The 13490-nt window shown below is 41.0% G+C and overlaps 2 protein-coding genes across 3 annotated transcripts in view; one reads left to right on the forward strand and one right to left on the reverse strand.

Annotated features, from left to right (window-relative positions):
• Positions 1–13490, reverse strand: part of CDC40 (cell division cycle 40) — an 89368-nt gene that overhangs the window by 41242 nt on the left and 34636 nt on the right. The gene's annotated exons all lie outside the window — the stretch shown is intronic.
• The window catches only part of WASF1 (WASP family member 1), a 38065-nt gene continuing 29508 nt past the window's right edge, over positions 4934–13490 (forward strand). Inside the window, exons 1-3 of one of the 2 annotated variants that reach the window (XM_082216780.1) lie at positions 4934–5116; positions 11583–11671; positions 12509–12565. The gene's annotated coding sequence lies outside the window, so the exon portion shown is untranslated. The remainder of the gene's footprint in view (positions 5117–11582; positions 11672–12508; positions 12566–13490) is intronic. The other variant, XM_082216779.1, reaches the window with a different exon arrangement.

Here is a 13490-nt window from a genome sequence, read left to right on the forward strand (position 1 = left end):
AGACAAGCAAATGTGTGGATTTTTAAAATGCTGGTTGTCATCTAGTATATTATTTTACAAGCTTGAAACTTCCAAAGGTTATGTCCAGTGGCGGCTGGTAATAGAGGATGTGGCATATAAACTGATTGAAGGTGAATGGTAAAAGGAGGATCAGAAGCATTGTAAGTGGTTAATACTGTAAATCATTTGAAAGCACAGTGTTTCTGCTAACCATATGAAGCTAAATTACCCTACATAAGTGAATCCAATTTTCTTTTTAAGCTGCCCTGGGAGGGCTTTGCAGCATATATGTAGTTTAAATAAACAAATTGAAATTGAATACCGACTGGCATGTGTTGGTGTTCATTCCTAAGGGTTCTTCTTTAATTATCTTTTAGATGCTTAATGTAGTTGCCAGTTCTTGACTTGGTCACAGAAGATAATACCCTACTAAGTCACTCTTGTAGGGCCCCCATTGAAATAACTGGATTTCAAGGAATACATTCTGGAATATGTACACAAATATTACACACCCACACCCACACACCAATTATATTTGGCAATAGTTTTTCCCCTCCCCATTCAGTGGGATGCAGAACTTTTAAGCACACAATATGCATGGAAAGAAATGGACATCTCATTGCAATTTGTTTTATACAGTGGAGTGAAATGCACTGGGATAAGATTTTGGAAGAAAAGTGGGGCAAGCTGATGAAAACCTGATAGAATGGTTTGAGGAAGGCTGATCTCTGTGTTTTGTTTGTGACAAGTTGGAGATAATAAGAGTGCAGTGCCTGTTAATTTATTCTTCTAAATCACATTTATGCATTGTGTACAGTCTTTTCTATATATTTTCCCCATTTTGTACATCTTGGGTATAGATTCCATTTCCCCTGTATATTAAATCTGACCAGCCTGTTGGTTTGACATTATCTACTGGCACGTCAAACTCCAACATGAGAATCTGCAGATGAGAAAGACTTTTCTAGGCTTCTTGCTTGCTATAAAGTTTTAAAAATGGGAAACAGACTAGATTACTGTAAAACATTACCACTAACTTTAGTTGTTTTATATAATGACTACTTGCTAAAGAATAGCATTATGTTATACCAGGGGCGTGGAACCTCCAGCCATGGGTCAGACATGGCTCTCCAGTCCTTCCTATTTGGCCTGTCAACCAGTTTGGAAGAGCCATGCCCACCGCCCATCACCTTTCTCTTGGAGGGAGAAGCAGTTTTCATTGAATGGGAATGCACTGCTCCTTGAATTCCTGGTTTTCTGAGGTTTGTAGAGCAGTGCAGGGCTGTTTGCAAAAGGGCTTTCAAGCAGCCCAAGTCCTGGCAATGGGGGCTTCAAGGCACAGCATCACTTGACATCATAGTGATGTCAAGCGATTCACTTTGCAGTTGAGTGTGGCACATTTAATTAACATATCTAATTAATATCCCACGACAAACCAAAGTCTTAATACATATGGTAAAATAATCAACTGAAATTTTAGGGCTTAGGTATGATCTGAGATTTATGTGTATATAATTTTTAAAAATAATTATGCATTCCATTTTGTACCAGCACTTTAACCAGAATTCCTCTGGAATAATTTTGTTTCATTGCTGGAGTTCTTCATTCTGTCCATTGTTGTGTTAGATTCTGGGGTAAATCACTATTCACTGCTTTGGGGTACAGAAGTTAAAAAGGAGGGGAAAGCCAGTAGCTTTTTTGATTGGGTGGGGGTGTTGTACATTTTTATTTGTAGTTTACCATCCCAGAGCCTTCTCCCAGCAGCATACCAGACTTGTGTCAAGTCAGGTTCTCAGAAGTCGTTTTATACTGTCTTGGCCAAATCCCTGAACATATTGAGTATTTTAATATTTATTCTGGCTATGTTCTTGTCTTTGTACAAGAGGAATACATTGTCTGGATTGTGTACAGGTAGTATAAATCAAATAACCTCCTTAAACATGCTAGTTTAATCAGCAGTTTTCCAGCACATATTTTACATTTGCACAATGATTTCTTGCTGTCACATGCAATTCCAAACAGCAATAATGTCTAATGAAATTATATTTCATAATAACTGCATACAAAAGAACAGTTTTAATGGGAGGGGCATATACATTTTGAAAACAAATTATTTTTGCTGGATAGACATCAACTTTGGTTATTCTGATTCCAAGCAAATTTGTGCATTTTGAAAGAACTCACCACCACATAAGTCTGCTTGAGAGAATACAAGTTTTAACACTCCAGTTTCAAGGAGATGAATATCACTGTTGTAAAATTGGCATATGCATAGTAGCGCCCCATATTTTTGACTGAGTTGGAGCAATACTCTCAACTCCTGTCTGCATGTGTCTACTGTATCTGAGATACTCCGATCATAAAATCATAGAGTTGGAAGAGACCCTGAGAATCATCTAGTCCAATCCCCTGAAATGCAGGAATATGCAGTTTTGTCCTACACAGGGATTGAACCTGCAACATTGGTATTATCAGTACCACACTCTAACCAACTGAACTATCTACTTGGTCAATGGCATCATACCTTTATTTATTTACTTCCTAAATTTATATTTTACCTTTTCTGCCAAAGGAGGCAGGGAAGCAACTCACTCCAAGGAAGGAGGTCCTTTAGTAATACTTCCAGGCCTTTCACTCCACCATCAACCAGTATATAACCATTACATTTTCTGATCGCTATAATATAGCTATGTAATAGATATAGCTTCTGGAATAAGGTGGAATTTCTAAATGACTTCATTGCCTGAAGGTTTACAGCCAAGTTAAGACATAATTGCATTTTCAATCATACACAAGTAGTATAGGCGCAAACATCTACAAGATCTACATAAAGGATTTCAAAAACTACAGTAACTTGGTTTACGAACTTAATCCGTTCCGGAAGTCTGTTCTTAAACTGAAACCGTTCTTAAACCGAGGCGCGCTTTCCCTAATGAGGTCTCCTGCCGCCGGTGCCCTTCCACCGTTTGGATTCCGTTCTTAGACCGAGGTAAAGTTTGCAAACCGGGACACTACTTCCAGTTTTGCAGAGTTCATAAACCAAATCATTCGTAAACAGGGCTGTTCTTAAACCGAGGTACCACTGTACTTAAGCAAATTTAGAAATAGATACCTGTTTGGCTGTGTCAGTCTAAAGAGTCAACTGAATCGAGAAAGGGTGGAATTCAAAATAGTACTAAGGAGATTCCTCCATCAGGCAAGCATAAATACTTTCACTAATGGCACTATCTCCATTCTCCTCTAGTGAGCTGTTCTAGCGGTTCTCTCAACCTCCCCGGAGCCAACTGGGAGTGAGGGGAAAGCACCATTGTGCTAACAGGATTCATTGCACTGGTGGCTTCTGCTATCACAACTATTGAACATCAATAGTTGTCACCTACAGCTCCCAGCTATATCCTATCTCTAGCGCATCGTTAAGGATCAGCAGCCTGTATTGGAATGTGAGCTTTTCTTTTCAAATATTGGGTAGAAAGCTTCCTTTGCCGTCATCATCATCTGAAGCAGCTACTTACCAATAAACACAAATTCAGGAGCTAGCCCTTTCAACTGATTCAGTATTAGCCTTGTCCTCATATTTGCTCAAGTGATGCTATCATAAAGGTAAAGGTAAAGGTACCCCTGCCCGAACGGGCCAGTCTTGACAGACTCTGGGGTTTGTGCGCCCATCTCACATCTATTGGCCGGGGGCCAGCGCTGTCCGGAGACACTTCCGGGTCACGTGGCCAGCGTGACAACGCTGCTCTGGCGAGCCAGAGCCGCACACGGAACGCCGTTGCTATCATAGGGCAACATAATTGGCAGTACCATCAGGGACTCATTAATTTGCCTATTTTCTGTGTGATACGTGTTATCATGTGCCAGCAGTGCCTTTCTGCCTTGACACGAATTGAACATTAAACATGTCAACACTCAGAAACCAGTGGATGAACATGTCTGCTAGGTATTCTCTAACCAACTTCAATTTGAGTCTTTTTCTTGCTTTACTGGATCTCACTTTCATTTGTGCTCTATAATCTGATATTCCTATCCCACCCTTCTTGTCACATTATCAGTTTTGCTGCCTATCATTTTTATCCCATGCATGAGACTTAGGTGTACTTGGTGCATTAAAGACACCACACCACACATCACCTCTTTTTAAAAAGCCCGATGTAATCATAAAATAAGATCACAGCATAAGAGTAACATAAATCCCATATGTCAAACAGGATGAATTAAATCCAATCCAAATAACCAAAGATTAAGTGGACTTGAGACGTCCTATTTTGAGATGATTAAAACAGATGGAGTGAGGGATCTCTTAAGCACGGGGCAGGTGTCAATAAGATTCTTCATTACTTACATGTGGCTTCACATGTAATGAATTTTGTATATAGATAGCATTTGATTTGTATTCTCCCCAAATATAATTAATAATTTTAAGGATTAGGACTTTTTGCTTTGGAAGATACAAATCCTTGAAATACACTCAAAATGTATCCCCCCCCCCCAAAGCCATTGGGGTTATTTTGGACCCCTGCAGCTATTTGAAGTACAGTAATTGTAAATTTTGTGCAGCAAACCTGACCCACTTAATACTCTGTGTGCTCCTCAACAACTATGGAGACTGTTGTCCCATGATGTTTTTGTCTCCTTTCCTCCTTTGTATTTAATCCTCCAACATTGTAGATGGTAGCATTGAGATTATAACTTTCTTGTAAAAAAAAGTAGTAGTTGTTTATATATCTAGCAGGTGGAAAATATAAAAAAATCACTGAAAGTCATGTTCATCCATCTCTTAATCTGAAAAATGCCAAAAAAGCCAGTATATTCTAATGTGTGAAATGCAGTTGTAGTCTCAGTCCAGTTCCCAGTGGAGAGGTGTTAACATAATAATTTACAGCAATTACATCCTTGTTGACAATCATTTGTAGAAAGGTCAAAGATTAAATAGTTTTAAATTAACCTTTCACTTCTAGATGTGACTGTTTCCTGGCCAGTGATGAGACACAGTGATTGCAGTGTATGCTTTCCTATAATGAAGCAGTACCTGTTTATGCACAGAAGACTATTTTGAGAGTGTAAAATCAAACACCCCCTGGAGTGTTATTGGTAGAAGACAACTGAAAAGCAAAAGGTAAGTTAAGATAGATGGTACAAACATAATTTCTGATCTTAGACATGTTGGCTGTGATCTGGTAAGCTGAATTTGAATGCAAGGTTGAGCGTACCTATCTTCCAGTATAGTATAGAGAGAATATAGTATACTTTCCTGTAATGCAGTGGTAATTCTTATAATTTGGATCAGAATTCCAGTTTCTTTGTCTGAAAAATTGCTTAATTAAATGGTAAATCTATAATTTATCTTGCACATCCCATTTCCTTTCTACCAGTGAAATATTGATTATAATTACAAATTTTAATGTCAAACAATGCAAAATTAATGGGCTTGAGGCAGCTGTCATTTATCTCTGGAGGAGGTAGTGTGCAAGCTGCCATTTCCTAATCATGATATTCTTGAAAGTTTCCAACTTCTTCCTCTTGCTGCCTTCCATCTCAACATCAGTTGCCTTGTGTGCAGTTTTTTTAAACACCGAGAGTAACTTAGAATCATAGAATCATAGAATCATAGAGTTGGAAGAGACCACAAGGGCCATCGAGTCCAACCCCCTGCCAAGCAGGAAACACCATCAGAGCACTCCTGACATATGGTTGTCAAGCCTCTGCTTAAAGACCTCCAAAGTAGGAGACTCCACCACACTCCTTGGCAGCAAATTCCACCGTCGAACAGCTCTTACTGTCAGGAAGTTCTTCCTAATGTTTAGGTGGAATCTTCTTTCTTGTAGTTTGGCTCCATTGCTCCGTGTCCGCTTCTCTGGAGCAGCAGAAAACAACCTTTCTCCCTCCTCTATGTGACATCCTTTTATATATTTGAACATGGCTATCATATCACCCCTTAACCTCCTCTTCTCCAGGCTAAACATGCCCAGCTCCCTTAGCCGTTCCTCATAAGGCATCGTTTCCAGGCCTTTGACCATTTTGGTTGCCCTCCTCTGGACACGTTCCAGTTTGTCAGTGTCCTTCTTGAATTGTGGTGCCCAGAACTGGACACAGTACTCCAGGTGTGGTCTGACCAGAGCAGAATACAGTGGCACTATTACTTCCCTTGATCTAGATGCTATACTCCTATTGATGCAGCCCAGAATTGCATTGGCTTTTTTAGCTGCCGCGTCACACTGTTGGCTCATGTCAAGTTTGTGGTCAACCAAGACTCCTAGATCCTTTTCACATGTACTGCTCTCAAGCCAGGTGTCACCCATCTTGTATTTGTGCCTCTCATTTTTTTTGCCCAAGTGCAATACTTTACATTTCTCCCTGTTAAAATTCATCTTGTTTATTTTTGCCCAGTTCTCTAATCTGTCAAGGTCATTTTGAAGTGTGATCCTGTCCTCTGGGGTGTTAGCCACCCCTCCCAGTTTGGTGTCATCTGCAAATTTGATCAGGATGCCCTTGAGTCCATCATCCAAGTCGTTGATAAAGATGTTGAATAAGACCGGGCCCAAGACAGAACCCTGTGGCACCCCACTAGTCACTCTTCTCCAGGATGAAGAGGAACCATTGATGAGCACCCTTTGGGTTCGGTCAGTCAGCCAGTTACAAATCCACTGAGTGGTAGCATAGTCAAGACCGCATTTTACCAGCTTCTTTACAAGAATATCATGGGGCACCTTGTCAAATGCCTTGCTGAAATCAAGGTAGGCTACATCCACTGCGTTCCCTACATCTACCAGGCTTGTAATTCTGTCAAAAAACGAGATCAGGTTAGTCTGACATGACTTATTTTTCAGAAATCCATGCTGACTATTGGTGATCACAGCATTCCTTTCTAGGTGCTCACAGACTGTTTGCTTAATGATCTGCTCCAGAATCTTCCCTGCTATTGATGTCAGACTGACTGGGCGGTAATTATTTGGGTCCTCTCTTTTCCCCTTTTTGAAAATAGGGACAACATTTGCCCTCCTCCAGTCTGCCGGGACTTCGCCTGTTCTCCAGGAATTCTCAAAGATGACTGCCAGTGGTTCTGAGATCACATCTGCCAGTTCTTTTAATACTCTTGGATGCAGTTCATCTGGCCCTGGAGACTTGAATACATCTAAACTAGCCAAATATTCTTGTACTATCTCCTTAGTTATTCTGGGCTGTGTTTCCTTTGCTGAATCATTTGCTCCAAATTCTTCAGGTCGGGCATTGTTTTCTTTATCGGAGAAGACTGAGGCAAAGAAGGCATTGAGGAGTTCAGCCCTTTCTGTGTCCCCTGTTTGCATTTCACCATCTTCTCCTCTGAGTGACCCCATTGTTTCTTTGTTCTTCCTTTTGCTACGAACATACCCATAAAAGCCTTTTTTGTTGCTTTTAACCTCTCTAGCAAGCCTGAGTTCATTCTGTGCTTTAGCTTTTCTGACTTTGTGTCTACACGTGCTGGCTATTTGTTTGAATTCCTCTTTGGTGGTTTCCCCCCTTTTCCATTTTTTGTACACATCCTTTTTTAATCTTAATTCAGTTAAAAGTTCTTTAGATAGCCACCCTGGCTTCTTTAGGCACCTTCCATGTTTCCGTCTCATTGGTATTGCCTGACGTTGTGCTTTTAGTATCTCCCTCTTAACAAACTCCCAGCCATCATGAACTCCCTTTCCTTTTAGTATTGTTGTCCATGGGATCTCACCCAGCACTTCCCTAAGTTTTATGAAGTCGGCTTTCTTAAAGTCAAGAAATTGAGTCCTAGTATGCTTGGCTGCTCCTTTCCGCTGTATAGTAAACTTCAGAAGAGCATGATCACTCGCGCCTAATGATCCTTCCACTTCTACCCCACTAACCAGGTCATCAACATTGGTTAGGACCAGATCTAAAATGGCTGTTCCTCTTGTTGCTTCTCCCACTTTCTGGACAATGAAGTTGTCTGCAAGGCCAGTGAGGAATCTGTTTGACCTTATGCTCTTGGCTGAGTTTGACGTCCAACAAATATCCGGGTAATTGAAGTCCCCCATTACTACTATCTCCCTTCCTTTTGCATGCTTGGCCATCTGTTCCAGGAAGGCATCATCTATGTCCTCCGTTTGGCTTGGGGATCTATAGTAAACTCCCACAATGAGGTCTCTGTTATTCTTCTCTCCCTTAATTTTGACCCAAATACTCTCACTTTGGCTTTGAGGATCTAAATCTTGGATCTCTTCACAGGTATACACATCCCTGACATATAACGCCACTCCTCCTCCTTTCTTGTCTGGTCTGTTTCTCTGAAATAGATTGTATCCCCCCATTATTACATTCCAATCGTGGGACTTATCCCACCAGGTTTCAGTGATGCCTATTATGTCATATTTAGTTTGCTGTACCAAGAGCTCAAGCTCATCTTGTTTATTTCCCATGCTTTGCGCATTAGTGTACAGACATTGAAGTCCATTAATCATTCCCCCGTGTCTCTTATTTAAGGATTTTTTCCTCCCACCACTAGGTCCACGTGCTGTTTGCTCCATTTGGTCTATGACATTTGGATGATCATCTTCATTAATTGATAGACTCCTACCTTCAGGAGCACTGTCTCCCTCCCCCACATTAGTCAGTTTAAAGCCCTCCTGATGAGGTTTCTGAGATTTTTGGCAAAAACATTTCTCCCAACCGTTGTGAGGTGCAGCCCATCACTTGCCAGAAGTCCATCTTCAAGAAACTGCAGTCCGTGATCTAAGAATCCAAACCGTTCCTGTTTACACCATTTGCGAAGCCAGCTGTTCACTTCCACTATTTTCCCCTCTCTCCCTGGGCCACGTCGTTCAACTGGGAGGACAGATGAGATGACAATTTGTGCATTTAGTTGCTTCAATTTCCTGCCGAGAGCCTCGTAGTCTCTTTTGATCTTCTGGAGGCTATTGCTTGCAGTGTCATTGGTTCCCACATGAACCAAGAGGAAGGGGTATTTGTCATTGGGTTTTATGATTCCTTGCAGTCGTTCAGTTACATCTTGGATCTTAGCCCCGGGGAGACAGCACACTTCCCGAGACATCTTGTCAGGCCCACAGATCACTGCTTCTGTTCCCCTCAGTAGGGAATCCCCTATCACCACTACACGCCTCCTCTTGGGTTTAGTCGGGGTTCTTTCGTGAGCTGTCCGTTCCAAGGTCGCCTGCACATTCCCTGAGGACTGACTTTGCTGCCCGTCTTCATATACCTGATCGACTGTAATGAGGGAGAGATCCTCAAATGGAGTCTGCTCTTCGTCTTCCATGCTAGGGGAGAGGACCTCAAAGCGATTGTGTATTTCTAAGCAATCAGAGTGAACCCTGGGCCTCCTACTTCTTTGAGTCACGTTTCTCCATATATCTGGCTCCTGTGTTGGTGAACTAGACTCCTCAGGGGAGTCCCCTGTCTCCTCCTTGGTGGAGACGGTGTGCTCTGTTGCTTCCAAGAAGAGCTCCAGCTCTCTAATTCTTTGGAGCGTAGCTACACGTTCCTCCAGTTGCTGGACTTAACTTGTGTGCAGTCTTTTAAAGTGAAGGTCTTGGCAAGGTGTGCCTTATTGATACTGTGATTTATTTATTAAGGGTACTGAAGTTGGCAAATGGAAACTTGAGAGACAAGACCTTGAGTACTAAAAAAGGAGTTCTAGCAATAGATCAATATGAGTTAAACTGTTTTCCCATGGTTTCAAATTTTTTAATTTTAGAGATGCTCTCCCATAGACTAAGGTAAGAACCAAAGCCCTTTCATGTTGTATGAAGGAGAAATGATGATGGATTGAGAACACTCTTCTAAGAATTGGAGTCTTACTTTCTGTGGATTCTTGTATTTTTTCAGATGATTAATATCCCTATTGAAATCTATATTTCTTTGAATAGTGTTCCTCTGAAAGCAAGTCTTCTGCAACTGTATTTTCAGCCATCAGAGCAGCAGGGGGAATAATGCATTCAAATATGAAATACATCAAACCATATTTGATTTGTTGCTTAGCAGCCAAAGCAAATTATGGAAATTGAAATCTGAAACAGATTGAACATCATGATAGCAAAAGAGTTTCACTTCTGTTTGTACCATCGTATTAAATAACACAATTTCTGTTCTGTGGGCTTTTTCTACACTTTAGCAAAATTGTTCTGCTGATGCTTTCAAAATACACTGTAGAATGAAAGTAGTGTTATAAAGCTCATATCTGGCTTACAACATCTGAACAGATGAGCACATTAATTAGATATATCAGTAGGAGATATTAGAAGATTCTCAGCATGGTGTTTTAGGGAATGCCTTGAAATTTATTTAATTTACATTCTATTTCAACATATACATTGAAGAATATGAAAATTACATATTCCAATCTTCTCATAGCTCGCAGAACTATTTCATGCTGCACATCTCATCCTTACTGTTGGGAATTCCTCCATCAGGCTAGATACAGGATATAACAATTGAAGCAATGTGAAAAGAAAAGTTGGAAATCTAGTTAGCTATAGTTTTTAACTTCTGCTGCCTTTTTCTCTGGTGATTGTCAGCAGCAGTCTACGAAGCCAAGATTCAAGAGTAATTGATAATTAACCAATGCTTCCAATCCAAATTGCTAATTACTGGCATATTATGACTGTGATGCAATTTTGCAAATAATTATTGAGTGAGGACTTTGCTATTACAGTGCAGTCCCACTATTTTGAAATATGTCTGTAATTTCTACATTAGTTCTTTTAAGTCAGCTGGGGACAATCTCAATAGCTTTCTACTGTGTGAGTGTAAGCGGATCCTGTCCCTCCCGCTTTGCTCCTTTAAAGCAAGCAGGTTCTGCTTCTCTCCCTCCCCCCGCCCCCCCCTTAGTGAGCTGAAAATCTTTCCTGCTATTTCCAGCAAAGCGGGAAGAGCCTGCTTGCTTTAAAGGAGCCAACCGGACAGGAGCCGCTTACACTTGTGTAAGCGGCTCCTCTCCCCTCCCGCTTTGCTCCTTTAAAGAAGCAGGCACTCTGTCCCTCTCTCCTCCCCATTCAGCGGCTCTTCTCCTGCTGGAAACCACGGAGGAGGGAAGCATTCGCTCCGTAACACGCACAGACATTTCCCCTTTCTAGGAGGAAAAAAATGTGTGTTATGGAGCGAAAACTACGGTATTTAAACTATACATATATACAAATATATATATGTGCTTTTGTTTAAAGCAAACATGGCTTAGACAGACAGCAAGCCTTGGGCCAAGTGTGGCTGCTTAATTCTTTCATAGTTTTTTGGTTCAAAATCCCCAAGCTACTTCTACCCCTAGCTTGGGAAAGGTGAACTTTTAGCTGAAATGGTAAAACAGTCCTTTCTGTACCCTGGGTGGTAGCCACCTTCCTAGACTGATTTTGCTTTAAGAAGCACATGCAGATAGGGACAAAACAGGGAACTCTGAAAAGTGTAGTATGAGTCTTAAGATGTAGGCAATTTGAGGTGGCATACTCTGTCCTGATCTGGTGTTAGGCTTAGATCTGATTCTATAGAACTGTATCAATTCTTAATTTCTAGTTCATTCTGACTAAACTACTGTCAGCAAAACTTTCAGTTAATTATTCAGTAGCTGTGAACATTTGTCATCTTGTTAGATTCTAAGTGAACATCATATACAATTTCTTGCTAAAAGATTGAGGTCTGGAAGGGAGGGGTGATTGTTCTTTCGGCTGAGGATTACATTGTAAGTATCAAATGCAAAGACAGGTTGCGATAAGTATAAGTTTGTTTAACAGTTTTAAATGTTTTAGTATAACCTTTCTAATCAATGGAAGTTAAAAGACTAGAGTGAAAATCTACAGTTAAACCTAGGTTTAGAAAGTACTACTATTTTGTGTTAATACATGTTGAGTGTAGAACATAAGTGATGACATTGACAGTCATGTCTCAGTCTTTTTATAAAACATAATAGGGAGAATGGACCTAGACAATTTTAGGGGATAATTTTTATTTGTTTGGGGTAGTAGAATGCCCCAGACAGATGCATAAATGTTTTGTTGGAGAGAAGCACTTTAATATACTTCCCTGGAATAGTTTTTGTTTGGAAAATCATTTGGGACACTTTAATCCACTATGGGACGTCTATGGGTGGCACTGTGGGTTAAACCACAGAGCCGATCAGAAGGTCAGTGGTTTGAATCCCCACGACGGGGTGAGCTCCCATTGCTCGGTCCCTGCTCCTGCCAACCTAGCAGTTCGAAAGCACGTCAAAGTGCAAGTAGATAAATAGGTACGGGAAGGTAAACAGCATTTCCGTGTGCTGCTCTGGTTTGCCAGAAGCGGCTTAGTCATGCTGGCCACATGACCCGGAAGCTGTATGCTGGCTCCCTCAGCCAATAAAGCGAGATGAGCACCGCAACCCCAGAGTCGGCCACGACTGGACCTAATGGTCAGGGGTCCCTTTCCCTTTAATCCAATATGGCAATTCTTTAACAGAAACAAAAAAGTACCACAATGGCAAAACATTAGTAGATTTAGTGAGGGTTTGTGTTTTTTTACCCTAGGTGTTTTTTGTTTACAGAATGAAAATTTTGAATTACACGTCTGAAATTTGTGGACATTGGCTGCAGCTGCGCAGGTGACCATATCCTAGTAGCTCTGCTTCTGTGTAAATTCTGCAATGAAAAGTGACCCTGGTTTGACTTTCAACCTAGTTTATGTGGAAGAAAGTTCAGTCACCCAGCACAACTTTTTCTCCACTCCTCCCCTGTCCCTTAAAGATTGTAAATGAGAGCTGACTCACACGATGCATCTGCTGTTTGGCTGTAGGTGGCGGATTGAATGTTTAAGTGTCCCCACATAAAGATGCTAACATTTCAAAGAGAACATTAGGGTTGGAATTCTTCTCCTTGGGCAATGAGATCACAATCAAAGGAGAGGCTACCCAGGGAAGCAAAAGCTTTGAACAGAAGGGGTGGAGCACACAGCATTCACAGGAAATGAACAACTTGGCACAGAACCACAAAATCTATTTAAAAAGGCAAAAGATACAATAATCATGGCTGTGACCCACTCACAACTAGTTGTGGTTTGGCAAAGAAACATGATTAATAAACATAAAACACTTAAAGATTTGATAATCATCACAATTGGGGTCAGTAGAGACTGGGTGTGGCCAGGTTGCTGCAGAAAATAATTGTTTCTTTAGCTGCTTTTTGTTTCTTTGCATATCGGGCAAGAATAATTGAATTTTTCTTGTTCTTTTTTTGAATGCCTAATGTTCTGAACAGCACTCTTAATAGGTTATAACATGACTATCATGCTTTCCTGAGCCTTTCATCTTCATTTTGCTACATTGCACTTCTTCCCACAAACTTGTTTATAGCTGTGTGTGTGTGTGTACACTTACACTCTTGTACGCATACCCATATGTTTACAGATGCATCTGTCAGCTGCGGATGGCATTTCATGTGCCTGAGAAAAGTGTTCTTTGACCCACCAAAGCTTATGTCCAAATACTTGTTCGTCTTGAAGTTTCACTGGACTAGCCCCCACCCCCCAGG

The sequence above is a fragment of the Podarcis vaucheri genome (assembly GCF_965113315.1).
Source record: "Podarcis vaucheri genome assembly, chromosome: 3".
NCBI classification, from domain to species: Eukaryota; Metazoa; Chordata; class Lepidosauria; order Squamata; family Lacertidae; genus Podarcis; species Podarcis vaucheri.